The sequence below is a fragment of the Macrotis lagotis genome, chromosome 2 (assembly GCF_037893015.1).
Source record: "Macrotis lagotis isolate mMagLag1 chromosome 2, bilby.v1.9.chrom.fasta, whole genome shotgun sequence".
Classification (NCBI taxonomy): Eukaryota; Metazoa; Chordata; class Mammalia; order Peramelemorphia; family Peramelidae; genus Macrotis; species Macrotis lagotis.
The window spans coordinates 157,302,605-157,319,084 of NC_133659.1; the positions used below are offsets into that span (position 1 = coordinate 157,302,605).

The following is a 16,480-nucleotide window of genomic DNA, read 5'->3' on the forward strand; positions in this document are numbered from 1 at the left end:
ATATGAAACTGAATTAAATCAATTGAAACCAGAATTATTTAAACAAGAGAATTAAAAAGCCAAGGGGACTTGATGATATTGGCACAATATCACCTGCAAACACTATTTGGAGGACCTCTAAGACCTCTTATTCTAGACTCGATACTATTACTAAAGTTCTTCAGCACATATAGCGATTGCTTTACTGTAGTTTCTATATTACAGCATCATATTCTTTAAAAAGAAAAGGAGAAGCAGAAAAAGGGAGTTGTCTGTTACTGGTTCCTTCATTACAGCCAACAGAGGATTAGGACCTGATTAGAACATGACCCAACCCCACCTCTGGCTCTTGGTCTTCTGCTTGCTCATAGGTAAGTTTATTATTTTGGGGGGGGGGGGGGCTTCTGGTTTTTGCAAGGCAATAGGGTTAAGTGATTTGCCCAAGGTCACACAGCTAGGTAATCATTTTCATGATTACATTAAGTGTCTGAAGTCACATTTGAACTCAAGTCCTCCTGACTCCAGGGCTGGTATTCTATGCACTTCACTACCTGGCAAATCCCACAGGTAAGTTTTATTTGCTTCTAGCTTCTAATTGTCATACATAGGCAGGAATTGAGCCCCGCCCAGTCACTAGTGGTTTAGAGCATGGTTGCAGCTTCCTTTTAGAATGTGCTTTTAACTGAAATGCTTACCACTATAGTTTTCCTTCCTCTTGAAATATAAAGCCACTGAGCTGGTCATCAGGGTGAGGCATGAGGAAATACTACAAATACCATGCCTGGCCAGTCTTGTGCTATTTTCTATTTTGAAGAGATCTTTTTTTTAAATTTACTTATATTCAAAAACTATCTTAATCTCTAGACCTGGTAGAAAGTCCTTAGGTCACATCCAACCTCAGATACTTGCTGACTGTGTGATCCTGAGCATGTTACTTATCTGCCTCAGTTTCCTTAGCTCTTAAATGGGAATAATAATATTGCCTACCTCATGGGGTTGTTATGAGGATTGAATGAGATAATAGTGGTGAAAAGCTCTTAATCCAGTATTTGACACACAGTAGACACTATATAAATGCTTACTCCCTTCTCCCTTTGGGCCTTAAGTTCTTCATTTGTAAAAATGAATGGATTAACTTACAACTTTTACATTCTATGATTTTAGAATTCTAGGATATATTCCTTGACTAGGGCTCTTAGCTTAATAGTCCTGAAAGGAATGCAGAACACATGATATTATCCTCATTTTATAGAATGATCAATTTAAAAGCATTTATTAAATATTTGGAAAGCACTGTGCAAACACATAGACACACACACACACGTTTATACTCTATATCCTCTCGGTGTTTTCAAGAAAATAGAATTATTAGCCACATAGATATACTAAGAACTATATTTCTTTTGTTCCAGCATTGAGTGAGCCATCACAGACCTTGGAGGAAGTTCCTCACCCTTTCACTTTCTTTACCATCCCTTTGTTTTTCACTTCCCCTTCTTTGGAACCCTACCCAGTATCCAATATACTGGATTTTGTTTCTGGCAAAATGTACACTGAACTAGTCCTTTAAGAATATGGTGAGACCATTTGTCTTCTTTGCCAGTTGAAGCATAGGAGGTCAACTAGGCGGAAATTAAGTCCAAGATTAGACCTAGGCTTTTACAGTATGTAAAGAGCACTCAGTTTCTCAGTTACTTAATAAGTATTTATTAATTTTTACTGAGCTCCTGACCTAGTGACACATTATTTTGCTGATTGTGGAGACAGAGGAAGTAACTTTTTTTACATCCCTTTCATTTTAAAAGTTATATTGTTTTAATTTATTAAAGTATTTGCATTTTCAACACCTAAGACTGGATCACTATATAGGCTTAGCTTTGGCATGACCCATAGTAATAGTGGTCTGTCTACCTGACCACTGTTAAACCCAAATGTTCAAGATTTCCTGATCTACAAAAGTTCTGTAAAAATTGTGACAAAGGGATAAATCAGGTTCCCACTCAACTCAATTCATTTCAATAAATATAAATCAAAGAGCTACAGTGAACAAGGTTTTCTGCTAAGTATTTTAGATATCATCAGTCAACAAATATTTATTATGTGTAGGTACTATTAAGTTATGTGCACCAAGAGCTGAAAAAAAGACATTCATTCTTAGTCTCAAAGAATATATACACTTGGCTGGACATTCTAAAGGAGTGCCCCCCCCAATGCTGTCTTTGTGGAGTTATGGTCTTGTGCAACTTTTCTGAAGAACAATTTGAAACTATGCTCTTAGGGTAATAAAACTGTACATAACCTTTGATCCAACAATACCACTTCTAGGCATGTTTCCTACATACATCCTAAATAGATTTTAAAAATATCCTAAATAGATTCTAAAGAAATCAAAGAAAAAAGAAAAGGGTCTCTATAAACAACAATATTTATAACAGCTTTTTGTGATGGTAAAGAATTAGAAATTGAGGAGATGCTTGTCAATTGTCTGAACAATTTGTGGCATATGATTATAATGGAATTATTGTCCTGTAAGACAGGACAAACAGAATGGATTCAGAAGGACCTGGGAAGACCTCTGTTAACTGATTCAGAATGAAGTGAGAAAAATTGATTCAGAAACAGAAGATCATTGCACCTAGTTATTGAAATATTGTAAAAATGATCAACTGTGAAAGAATTGGCTAGTCTGATCAATTCAATGATCCAAGACAATTTTAAACAACTCATGATGAAAAATGTATTCACCTCCAGAGAGAGAACTGATGAACTATGAGTGCAAATTGAAGTATTTTTTCACTTCATTTTTCCTTGCTTTTATTTTGCAACATGGTTAACAAGGAGATATTTTTCATGATTACATAATTAATATCATGTTGTTTGCCTTCTCAATTGGTGGGGATGGAGAAGAGAAAGAGCAAGAGAATTAAGAACTCAAAATATTTTAAATTATTTTAAAATTAAATAATATTTATAATATATGATATTATATATATATAATAAAATTAAATAATATTAAATAATCTGCCTGAAAAGCAGACGGATAATAGACTGAAGTATCTGAGGTCCTTAAGATTGCAGTCTAGGATAGCAACCAAAGAATGAGAGGAACATATATGAAGAATGTGTATTTCAAGAACTGATTTTACCAATCAGACCAATGTGATGAGTGAACAGTGCTCAAATTTCTTGTTGTTCCCTGTCCCCTTCCCCAGAGGCCTGGACAACAGGTCAACATGGATTGGGGAGTGGAGAGAAAAAGGGAAATCTTGAAGGACTAGGCTTTCAGAAGGCTGAAAGTTACCTCAGTGTGATAGTCGCAATATCTTCAGGAAAGAAGCAGAAGGTAAAATGGAAATTTCAGTGAATTTAGAATCAGAAGATTCCAGTTCAGGTTGTGCTATTTGATTAGCAGCACCATGACCTTGGACAGTTCGTATTCCATCACCTTTCTCATCTGTGAAACAAGACAACTGTACAAGGTGATTTTTTTTGGTCCCTTCCTGTTCTCATCTTCTAGATCCTATATAAGCTACAGCTAACTACTATGATTTGCAGGCTCCCAGAGCCATAATCTCTCTCTCAGGTTTCTGGATACTGAAGAATCCTTGGAGGAAGAAGAATGCTGCCCAGTGTGAACAAGAGGCCTGGTTCATGGAATTTTTAGTACAGAAATTATGTACTAAGTGGTTCCCAAAAATAATCATAGATCACCTGCATCAGATTTCTTACAGTTCATAAACAACCAGGGGAAGTAAGCAAATGCAAGAATTATTATCCCTGTTTTACAAATGAGGAAACTGAGGTGAAATGACTTAACCAAAGCCAATAAGTGGAAGAATTAGAACCCAGGCTTTCTGACTACAACTCGCTGCTCTGTCCTTAACACTAAGTTGTCATTTAAAATACATGAAAATATTGTTGTTTATCCTTTATTTTTGAAGAAGACCAATGACAACAGGGGGTGATGTCCTGACTTTGGATTTGATGACTTGATTTGGATTTCAGTAAAACAGAGTTGCTCATCAGCAGTCTCATTTTCTCTTCCAGAGTCATAGAAGTTCAGTGGTAAAGCAAAAGTCAGGAAGATTGACAATGACCCAAAATGGTGGGTGATCTTGGCATTTTCTTTGCCTGATCAAGTTCTAAGCACTCCAAAGTGCATGCTTTAGTTGCCTTTCCAGTCATTAGAATGCATAGTTCTCATTCACCCATTCCACCAGGGGAAGTCTTCACATGCTTTGGATAGATATAACCTTAAATCATTGACTTTTGAGTCCTATCAATCATCCTCAAAGGATGCTATATGGGGAGTTCAGGAAGGACTAACACCTCTGGTGTGAGGGTTTGCTGAGCCATATTCAGGGCTACTTATCCATCTTTATTGCCTACCTTTCACCCAATTCTCATTTGTATCTCCAAGAAGCTACATGAAGCATGCATAGTAACTACGTACTTATTTTAAAAAAAAAACAATATAAATTATATGTAAATCAGGGTTGAAAAAATTTTTCATGGTTCGAACTTCCTACTTTATATAAGAGACAGCTCTCCTCATTTTACAAATGAAGAAATTTAAGAGTTTCTAGACTTTAAACTCTAACTTTAACCTAAAGATATTTGTGCATAAACTACAGTTTTCTTCCTGTTCATCTATTAGCTAATGCTCATCATTAGCACAGTAAAGTGAGATGATCCAGTATCCTGAGAGATATTTTTTATTGCCTATGAGCTAAGAAGAATTCTATTCAACAAGCTTCTTCATTCACTTCTCTAAAGAGAAAGAATAAGTTCTTCCATTCAGTCAAAACTTTTTGTAAAACACTTCAAATTTAAATTATTTAAGAAATTAATTATGGGAAAAGGAAAAAACTTAAAAATCATGAATGAGCCTCAACCTGTAACAGGATTGGGAAGAAATTTCCCCTCAACCCCTTCTATGGGTTCTGATCACATCCATTTTAGATCAGTTACTTTCAACCTGCCACTTTACTCATTATTACTATATAGTTAAATTTTATCCTTATAAACTTTATATGATTTAGGGATATATTTAGATAATTCATTTCTCCTTTATAAACAATTCTTTCTTATTGGGTAAGCCATTAGGCATCCCACCACAATCATTAAATTTTAATTATTTAATGAAATGTATACCTCATTTACTCTTATTTAGCTACGTTTATAAGTAATTGTTAAAATTACTATATTTAGTTAATTTAATATAATGATTTAATAATGAAGATGATAAAACAATTCATAATAATTTGGTTATGACCAAATTAGGTCCCAGTCTAAGTCACCTCAAAGTTTCAATAGCTGGATACTCAATTGTCTGAAAATTCAGTCTCAAATCATTCAACTCATTTCAGATAACAAAGTCTAATAAATATATTATTACTATTTCTCCACAGCATTATTAAAGGAACTATAGGAAATACTTTTTGAAATTCTCTAAAATTCTTCATAAAATTCTCTTTATAAACTTCTCTTTATAAAACTACATTTTAAGTCGTCCCAATAAGTTTCTCCTTACCACCTTCCTATGTCTTTCCACATATTTTTCATAAAACCTATGGATCACAAGCTTGCTATTCCCCTTTTCTCTCCTTTCTTGGAGAGAAGCATTGCACATTAAGTCATTTTCTCAACCAACTCATTCTGTGTCCAGATGCTACAGATTCCTCATAAGTCCTCAAGAATCACAGATAAAATCTTTATCTTTTTATATGACTCTAAAGAAAGATTAACATCAGCTCATTTTTTCAAATTACTTTTCGAAGATTCCCATGGCTAACAGATGAAATATATCCATTTCCCTGACTCCACAAGCTGTTTTCTCAACTGAAATCCCAGCTTCCAGTCTTAGTGCTTGCTCATCATTCTATGTGAATCTAATTTATTCTGCTGTTGCTCTTAAAGCTAAAAATAATAATATTTGGAGTCTGTGAGAGATGCTGTTGGGTTTTTTTTGGGGGGGTTAGGTTTTTGCAAGGCAATGGGGTTAAGTGGATTGCCCAAGGCCACACAGCTATGATAATTATTAAATGTCTGAGGCCGGATTTGAACTCAGGTACTCCTGACTCCAGAGCCAGTGCTCTATCCACTGCACCACCTAGCTACCCCAAGAGATGCTTTCGAAAGACCTTTTCATGGAGAATGTCACTTAGAACGTGACTCAGTTGGCTTTCTTGAGTTATATACTTGTCCTTGAATGCAATTAAACATTAAGAGAAGCACCTTCTTCAATAATAGTTGGCTGATTTGTGAAGAAATATGATTGACTGGATACTAGAATAACTTTGTAGAATTTGGTCCTAAGTGAATGATAGACCCCAAGAAGTAGTGATTAAATAAATTGATATCAACATGAAGGAAAATTGTCATTTCTAAAAGTATTTCCTTAGGTTTTTTTGCCCTTATAATCTTAATTCCCCCCCCAAATACTTCTTTTTTCAGTATTTATTTATTTTATTTTTTCAATTACCTGCAAAGATAGTTTTCAACATTCATCTTTTTTTTTAAGTTTATGAGTTCCACAATTTTTTATCACCTAACTTCCCTACCTCTTCCCCATGGCAGCAAGTAAATTGATATAGATTGCAAATGTACAATCATGTTTAACATAGTTCCATATTAGTCATATTATGAAAGAAGTAGAACTAAAGAGGAAAAATAACCATGAGAAAGTGAGAAAAAACTAAATATATCCTCTCCTTTGTCTCAGAATCCATTTTGAATATTGCTGAAATAGAGATATAATTGAAATTTACTTTACACAATTTTATAATTTTATTTTGATTTCATTTGTGTTGGCCAAGAAGAAATCCCCTCTCCAAATGCAGATCAATTGTTCTTCATAGCGTAGTTTTAGAGACTTGGGAGAACTTAAATGACCTGGATCGGGGTGGCTAGGTGGGGCAGTGGATAGAGCACTGGTCCTGGAGTCAGGAGTACCTGAGTTCAAATCTGGCCTCAGACACTTAATAATTACCTAACTGTGTGGCCTTGGGCAAGCCACTACCCCATTGCCTTGCAAAAAAAAAAACCTAAAAAAGAAAAATTGGGTAAATGACCTGGATACAGGAATACAGACAATACATGTCAGAGGTAGACCTCAAACAGAGCTATACTGACTATGAGGCAACACTGTATCTATTGACCAACTTTGCTTTTCTTTGGAGAACAATTTTTTTTAATGATCCATAATTTAAAGAACACTATTATGAATTTTTCTGTAGGATCATTAATAAATTCCAATGTGCTTATTAGCTATCCTATTAGATAGAATACTCTTCTTGGAGTTAGGGGAACTTGAGTTCAAATCCAGATCAGAGGTTAAGCCTGTGTGACCCTGGGCAATTTATCTAATCCCAATTGCCTTTCTTCCACCAAAGAAAAAAAATCCTTCTTGTGACATTCATTAATGTCTGTGTCCACAGGCAAGTCACCTTGCCACTGTAGATTTCAGGAAACTCTCTAAGATTTTTATCTATTATAAGTTGTAGATGGTTTATGTATGAGTTAGTAGAGGGATTTCTCAAGCCAAAGAATACAGATGATTGATGTATTAATACAGATTTTCATGTACAATATGTTCATGATCCTTCAAAATAATGCCATTCTCCTAAACTGAAGTAATATCTAGGGGAAGGGGATAGAGAAAATTTCATTAATAATTTTTCCTGGGGGTGGCTAGGTGGTGCAGTAGATAAAGTACCAGCCCTGGAGTCAGGAGTACCTGGGTTCAAATCCAGTTTCAGACATTTAATAATTACCTATCTGTGTGGCCTTGGGCAAGCCACCTAACCTCATTTGCCTTGCAAAAACCTAAAAAATAATAATAATAATTTTTCCTGAAGGAATTAAATAAGATGGGAATCTTAGAATCCTTGAAGGAGTCACAGAGCACATAAAATAAAAACTATTCTCAATGGGAAATTCCTTGTTGTAACTTACCCAGCACATTATCATTTAGAATTCACTTGAAGATCATCTATGGATGGAAAACTCACTACCTTACAGAGGATGAATGCTCAAATCATTGACACATATTTCTCTTGGTAATGGTACAAAATTAAGAGTAGAAAACTATACCTGATTGAATCAATTCCTTGCAGAATGAACTTTATATGTTATGGCAAAGTGAATATACTTTTTTAATTATAAAATGGTCTTCTAGTCTCCTTCCATTTGAATCCTGAACCTGAATCACCTTGTTTAGGGGTATAAGGCCTTCTATGGCACTTCTGGAATGGAATCCACAATGGTGGATTAAAATGCTGAACTAAAATCCTAAAATTACGAAGTTTAGGGAATATCAGGGGCCTAAGGGTTGAAGTTGACTACTGTTAACAGTCTCTCATTTCCATCTGCAGGGCCAGGAACTTCTAGAGAGAACCCAATTCCACTGATAGTGATTAGGGACTCTGAGTCAGTCATTCTATCCTTAGGGAGCCTAACTGGAATGACTGAGACAATTGCCTGCACTTCCATTTCCATCTTATAGAATGCTAGGAAAGGAGTGAGGAAGACCTGCATTCAAAACTAACTTCTGGTCTTTTCTATCTACAGGACACTGAACAAACTACTAAGATTTATCTACTCAACTATAGAGGGACTATGTCTGAGTTGGTGAAAGAAATTTCCACATCAACAAATATGCAGATCTTTGATGCACACTGATTTTGCAATGCATTTATTTGGTACACAGATGTAATGCTAATTTTCATAGAGAAAGCCATCAGAAATCTCTCATAATTTCTAGAAGAGGGGGGGACTAGTGAGAGATTCTATAATATAGTGCCTCTTCAAAGAATTAAATGAGATGGAGCTAAAAAAGAATCACAAAATATCAGAATTCATACACTAAAATCCATACTGAAACAAATTCTCAGTACAACTTCCTCCCAAAGTTATCATAACATCTCTATTTTAAGAACTCTAAAACTGAAGATTTATTACCTTTCAAGGCTCCCCATCTACTTTTACAATGACATCTTATGGAATATCATGGGTTAAGGATATATTATCAGATAGGAATCAAATTTGATTGCTATTATAGTTTCCCTTTTGCTTCTACAGAGCCAATAGCTTCCAGAGAGAATGATGCTCCAATAAAGATGATAGGGATTCAGGGAGAGTCAGTTATCCTACCTGCAAGAGATACCAACTGGAAATAAACTTGAGAACATTGACTGGTCTTCCCATATACCTGTTGCTCTTGTGTAAACAGAAGGAACATCAGTCCATCTCATTCCAACCCATCAAAGTTATAGAGGATGACTGACTGTCAAATCCATGACTTTCAACTTAAAGATTAGCCCCCTGAAGATGGAGGATTCTGGACCCTACAGATCTGACATGAATCTTCAGACCTCTACAATTAACATCATTATCACCAAGAACTATACCTTGCAAGTCTACAGTAAGACTATAGTTGTGGATGCATTGAATGTTTGGGTTGAAGGGGAGCAAAGAAGCACTCCAGTATAACCTCTCATTCCTCATATAAGGAAACAGAGGCAAAACAAGTGAGGCAATTGACCTAAAGTCACAGACATAGTAGTAAAATTAGTTAAAGAAATGGAATTTCCTGATTTAGTTTTTTGGTTTTATGTTTTATTTCACAAGTTATTCTTCAATAGAATGCTGAAGTGTTCAATCAAGTGTTCTCAGGACCATTCAGTGGCTATCAGTAAGAGATCTTGGCACTATACTACAGAATCAGGTGGAAAGGAGTTCAAAAAGACATGGGTCCTGTCATCAGAAGGGTCCAGATTTTGCCCTTTCTACTCTCATTATTGGCTTTCTTAATTGCCTACAAACATAATGTCCCCTTAATCCTTTAAAATAAAACCCTTTCCTTAACTCTTGTAGCTCATCCAGCTACCATCATATTAATCATCTACCACCTGCATCTAAACTTCTGAAAAAATACTATTTATACTCAATTTCTCTTCTTCCTTACTACTCACCTTCTCAATCCTCTATAACATAGCTCAAGCCCTAATGACTCTACTGAAACTGTCCTCTCAAAAATTTTTAACTGGGACAGCTAGGTGGCTCTGAAGTCAGGTGGGCTTGAGTTCAAATCTTGCCTCAGATACTTAATAATTACCTAGCTGTTTGATCTTGGACTAGTCACTTAATCCCATTGCTCTGTAAACCCCCCCAAAAAAAAGTTTTTAATTACTTTATAAATGCTAGATTCTATGACTTTTTCCAATCTTCTCTCTCTTTGACCTCTGGAATATATAAAGTTGTTGGTCATTGATACTTTCTCTTCCCTTGACTTCAAAGAAAACATTTTCTGAGTTTTCTTCCTTCTCAAATGTTCCTTCTCTGTTCTCTTTAGTGACTTTATTTGTTATTCTTCTTCTTTCAATATGGATATTTTCCAGTATTCTGTCCTTTGTCCTCTTCTATCCCTATTGCTTTTCCCACTTGGCAACTTCATTTGATGAAAATGATTCCCAATTCTTTATGTTTTCCTTGGCTACCTTAGCAAGAGAGTTTCTTTAGACTGACTTCTAAGGACTTCAAAATTAGAAAAATTAACAAAGTTTATAAAGAACATGGTTTCATTATAGACTCATTCTCATGTCACATTGTTCCATTCTATAGGATGATTGACACCACCAAAAATTACTCTGAATGCCAGAGCCTCTGAGAACAACACCTGTAACATCACTCTGACATGCTTTGTGGAGGAGGGAGGAGAAGTTGTAGAGTACCAGTGGATCCCTCTGGGATGCTCACACAAATTATACCTTCACAGTCACAAACCCTGTCAGCAACAATTCTCAATCCATACTTGTTAAATATTTCTGTCTCTTCCTCCAAATGCCTCAGGAAACTTCATTGCAGGAAGTGGTCCTTAGAAGGTCTGATCTTTACATGAGCAGGACAGAACCAATGAGGATAGATATCAAATTCAGTCAGGATCACAAGCACCTTTCAGTTCAATGTAATTCAACAAATTTATTAAGGCTTACTATGTACAGTATTGTGTTACATACTGGAAAAAAAGCAGGTATAGACTCTGACTTTCCTGAAACTTGCATTCTAGTAGGGGTTATACTCATACATATAACTGTAACAATATTATAAGTACATTAAAAAATATAAAGCAAATTGCTCCCTAAAGTCTGAGAGGAAAGGTAATTTTTTACAGATGGGTTGGGGGGAGACTTCATGGAGGAATAGAATTTGAACTAGCCTTTAAAGTATGCAACTAAGAGATTAATTTATTATAGAAGTGATTTTATTGTAGAGTTTTGTAGCTTGCAATGTACTTTGAGTATGTTGTCTCCTTCAATCCACAAAACACTATAAGATAAATACTTAGGACATTAAAAGCTAATAGATTTGCTCAAATTACATAATGAGTAATCAATCTAGAAGCATATATTAAGTGCATACACTACACAAGGCATTAGCTTAAACACAAAGAAAAAATGTTGTTGGCTTCAAGAAGTTTAATTTCATGGAAGGAGACATAGCATATTCAATAAGTAAATAGAGAAAATAAAAAGGTAAATACAAGATAATGGTAAGGTAATGATAACTGTAATGGTAAGGAGGGAGTATTAACAACTGAGAAGAAGACAGATTATGAAAGGTCTTCCATAGTCAATAGCACCCAATGAGAACCTTCAAAGAAGTTAGGAAATCCAAAACAGGGAGTTGGAACTTCTCAAGCATAGGGAACAACTTGTACAGAGGTATTGAAATGAGTATCTCAAGCTTGAGAAATTGAAAATAAGTCAATTTGGAGCTGCGGCATAATATATAAGATTGGCAGTGATAAAAGATAATTATGTAAAGGTAAACTGGAGTCAAATCATGAAGGACTTCAAATGCTAGACTAAGAATTTCACATTTTTTTCTAGAGAGAGAATTCAATGAGAGTCACTGAAAGGTCTGATTATGGTGTGACATAATAAGAGTCAGGTTATAGAAACATCACTTTGTTCATTGTGTTTAGAATAGATTGGAGAGGACAGAAAGAAGAAAGAGATAATTTCAAAAGTTCTAACAAAAGTCCAGGTTAGAGATGATAATATCTTGAATGGGAAGGGTGACCATTTGAGTCCAAATATAAAGAAAAATATGGGGGCGGCTAGGTGGCACAGTGGATAAAGCACCGGCCCTGGAGTCAGGAGTACCTGGGTTCAAATCCGGTCTCAGACACTTAATAATTACCTAGCTGTGTGGCCTTTGGCAAGCCACTTAACCCCGTTTGCCTTGCAAAAAACCTAAGAAAAATATGATAGGTGTTGTGAAGATAGAATCTATAAGACTTGTCAAATGATTGGATGTGGATAAGCGAGGGAGAAGAATGAGGCAAAGATTCCTCTGAATTTGTGAACATGAGTGGCTGGCAGATTGATAGTGCCATCAACAAGAAAGAGATGTAAAGATGTTCTGCTTGGGGAATGTTGAATTAGACATTTATATAATGCTCTACTTTATAGACATTCTTTCATCTGGATCTCAGACCAACACTATAGAGTAGGTACTAGGGATATTATCATAATATACTTTTTACTGGGGAGGAAATAAAGAATCAGAGATTTTCCCCAGAATCACACAATTAGTAAGCAATTGATCAATCAATAAAAATTTGTTAAGTATCTACTATGTGCAAGACATTGGCATAGGCAATGAAGAACGAAAAATAAGATTAGATAATCCCTGCCTTCAAGGAATTAGCATTCTACCTAAAGGATTCCAAAAGGATATAAAGGGATGAGTAAATAGAAAGAAATATAACATAATTTTGGGTAGAAGTACAGACTACTGGTGAGATGCAGAAAAGTCTCTTGTTATAGATGGCACCTAAGTTGATCCTTGACCAAAACTAAGAATTCCAAGAGACAAGGGAAAGGCATGAATGCATTCTAAGGTCAAGGAAAGCCCTTAGCAAAGGCACAGGGACAGATGTTAGGGCTTCACCATCAGAAAACAAGTAGGCCAGTTTGACTAGAATATAGTCTGTGAAGGAAATTAATATGAAAAAATCTGGAAAGGTAGGCTGAAGTCAAAAGGTGAAAGATTTAAATAACAGGTTAAGAACTTTTTCTGTTATCCCAGGAATATAAGGGAGGTTCTTGAAAGGGAGAAATGTATAGTCAGTTTGGTAGATATATGTGAACTGGTCAGAGAAATGAATGGAAACAGGAAAATCAATTAGAAGATTATAGCAGTGGTCCAGGTGAAAAATCATGAGGGCTAGTACAGGTATGGTAACTATTTGTGGAGAGAAGAGGAAGAATTAGAAAGATGTCATGGAGATATAATATGAAAGATTTGGCAACTAATTTTACTTGAATGATGAAGTAAAGGGGAAAATTCAGGACAACTCCACTATCTTGCCAAAAACCCCTCAAAAAAAAAGTACATAAGAGGTATATATATTTTTTAAAGAGACAGTTGTTAAACATCTACCAGATTACCCCTGAGTAAAAAGTTCTAGATCAAATCAGTGGAGAGGATTAAAGAATTAAAAGATCAGAATGTCTGGGCAGAAATAAAAATGAATTTTTGAAGTCTTCAAGTATAAAGGCACTTATTAAGGTGGGGACAGAACTGAACTTGAGGAAGAAGGAAAAATGAAAAACTAATCAATAGAACCAGAATCTGACAGAACTAATATATCATATGGAAATCTAAGTGGCATGTTGAATAGAATTTCAGGTCCAGAGTCAGGAAGACATATTCCTGAGTTCAAATCTCACCTCAGATACTTATTAGCTGTGTGACTCTGGGTAAGTCATTTAATTCTATTTGCCTCAGTTTCTCAATTATAAAATAAGTTAGAGAAGACAAACCACTATAATATCCTTGCCTAGAAAATACCAAATGAGATCACAAAGAGTTAGATAGGACTGAACAACAAAACCAAGATAGAACTAAACAACAAAAACAACAAATATGAGCTATGTCCAAACTATATTCTGAGATTTCTCAAGTATTTTTTGAGTTGGAGCATAATCAGAGAAACCTGGCTAGTGAATTTTGAGGAGCCCCAGGATTAAAACCAGTTCATTTGAGCTAAGAACACATGTAACTGGACATCAATTATATTATAATATATAAATTATATTATGTATTTGTTTTGAAGCTATATTTTGTATTTCCTCAACTACGTGACCCAGTCTGATGTAGGCTCCTTAAGGGCAGAGGCTGTTCTGGTTTTTTTTTTCTTTTTGTATTTATAGTACCTAGTTCAGTCTGCCACATAGGAGTATGATCATCAATTTTGAAATTAATTGAAGGAAAGAAGGTAAACTGTTACATGAGAGATGACCAGTATTATAGTCTTATAGAGAAAACCAAGAATATTGGAAAGTGTGAGGAAGAAAGACTGGGAAAGATGGTTGTTTTTATTAAAACAAGAGAACAAGGCAGAGATAGAGTGAAAACAAAGTACAGAAAAGAGTTGTAACTTAAGAGAGGCACTAGGGAGCCAAAGAAGATTTTTGAGCACAAGATTTACACAACTAAAACTGTGCATAATGAGTCCGAATCCATAATCCAGATTACTAGGAGAGAGATACTACAATCTTTTACAAGTCACATTCCCAGTCTCTTTGGAAAGGGTTTTTTAATGGATACTGGGAAGAGGTAGTGCTCTGGCAGAAACCCAAGATGTGGCTGATTACACTCATCTCTTGAGTTTGTCCAGTGAGGAATCTGATCAAAACAAAATCAAATTTGTCTTGGAACTCTTCTTATCACTTTTGCCACTTCTCTTTTCAGGTACTTTAGATATTCTTGATTATCTCTGGTATACTCGCCTATCTGTCTTGGGAATGCTGATCATCTTCATTCTGGCTGCAGTGGGGTTTTATCTGTGGCACAAGAAAAAATAAGGTAAGATTTTCTGGGAAACAATGCAAAGGAACACACCTTCTCTGGGTTTGAATTCTGATTTAGTTGAGGTCTTAGTATTGGGAGGGAGAGGAAGAGAATTCACCCACTTCCCGTTTCCTTTCATTCCCTAATATTACTATATTATGATACGCATTTCCTTTATATCACATATTATAATTCCAAAAGTTCTTTTTTATACACATCATCATAATGTTGGAAAGACCTTGCTAATCACCAAGTCAGACCTTTGAGTAGGAAGACACTGAGCATTAGGGATTCAACCTGCCCCTGAATGAAAATGTCAATTACAACATATCTACCCTGTGATCATCCAGCATCTGTTTGAAGATATCCAGAGAGATGAGTCTGTGATCATTTCGTTTATGAATTCTCATCATTATTGCCAAGATTTTGTTTTCATTTCAATGAGATTAAACCTTCTTCTGTGCAATTTCTACCCATTCATTGCTATTGGTTCTGCCCTCTGGAGCCAGAATAGATCTAATCCTTCTTCCACATAACAATGCTTAAAATAATTTAAGTATCATATTCCTCCAAAAACTCTATTTTCCAGGCTAAACAATCCCCATTTCCTCCCCCCCAAAAAAATTGACTATTTTATTTATAACTACATGCAACAGTAGTTTTTACTAATCACTTTTTTTGCAAGGTTTTGAGTTTTACAATTTTTCTCCCTCCCTTCCCTCCCCCCTCCCCTGACAAAAAGCAATCTGATATAAGCTCTCAATTCATCACCATGCTAAATGTAGATCAATATTGAACATGTTGTGAGAAAAGAGTCAGATCCAAATGAAAGAAAGAAAACATTAGAAAGAAAAAAAGTGACATAATACATAAGACAACTTTTAAAGACTGAAGATAATAAATTTTGATCTTCAAACAAACTCCACAATTCCTTCTCTGGATATGGATGGTATTTTCCAACTCAAGTCTTCTAAAATTGTCTTTGATTATTGTACTGCTGGAATGAACAAGTTCATCCTGATTGATCATCACCCCATGTTGATTTTAACATGTATAAGTTTCTTCTGGTTTTGCTCATTTCGCTCAGCATCAATTCATGCAAGTCTTTCCATCCCTCATGGTTTCTGATAGAACAATATTGTTTCATCACATGCACATACCACAGTTTGTTCAAACATTCCCCAATTGATGGACATTCCCTTAATTTTCAATTTTTTGCCACTACAAAAAGAGCTAGGAACATTTTTGGTCATATGGAATTTTTACCCTTTTTCATGATTTCTTCAGGATACTGAATATTTTGGTCTGATTAAGACAGAATCTATATATATATATGCATATATATAGTTAAATATAACATTGATACGTGTGTGTTCATATCTAAATGCAATATATTATATACATGTCTATACAATATATACATGCATGCATGTATTAACATATAAACACATAGAGAACAGATAGATATAAATATGCATATATCAACATAACTATACCTTAATATAGTCTGATATCCAATTCTAATGCATGTTTAGATAAGTAATTTCCATACATGTATATTATTTTATATCTTCATAAACATATGATATAAGGAATAAATATTGATTAGGCAACTAGGTGTCACAATAGCTATAGTCAG

The 16,480-nt window shown here is 35.1% G+C and overlaps 1 pseudogene; it reads left to right on the forward strand.

The window, feature by feature from the left end:
* The first annotated feature begins 304 nt into the window (after positions 1 to 304).
* LOC141511988 (SLAM family member 5-like) lies at positions 305 to 14,855 on the forward strand (annotated as a pseudogene).
* Positions 14,856 to 16,480: the final 1,625 nt, after the last annotated feature.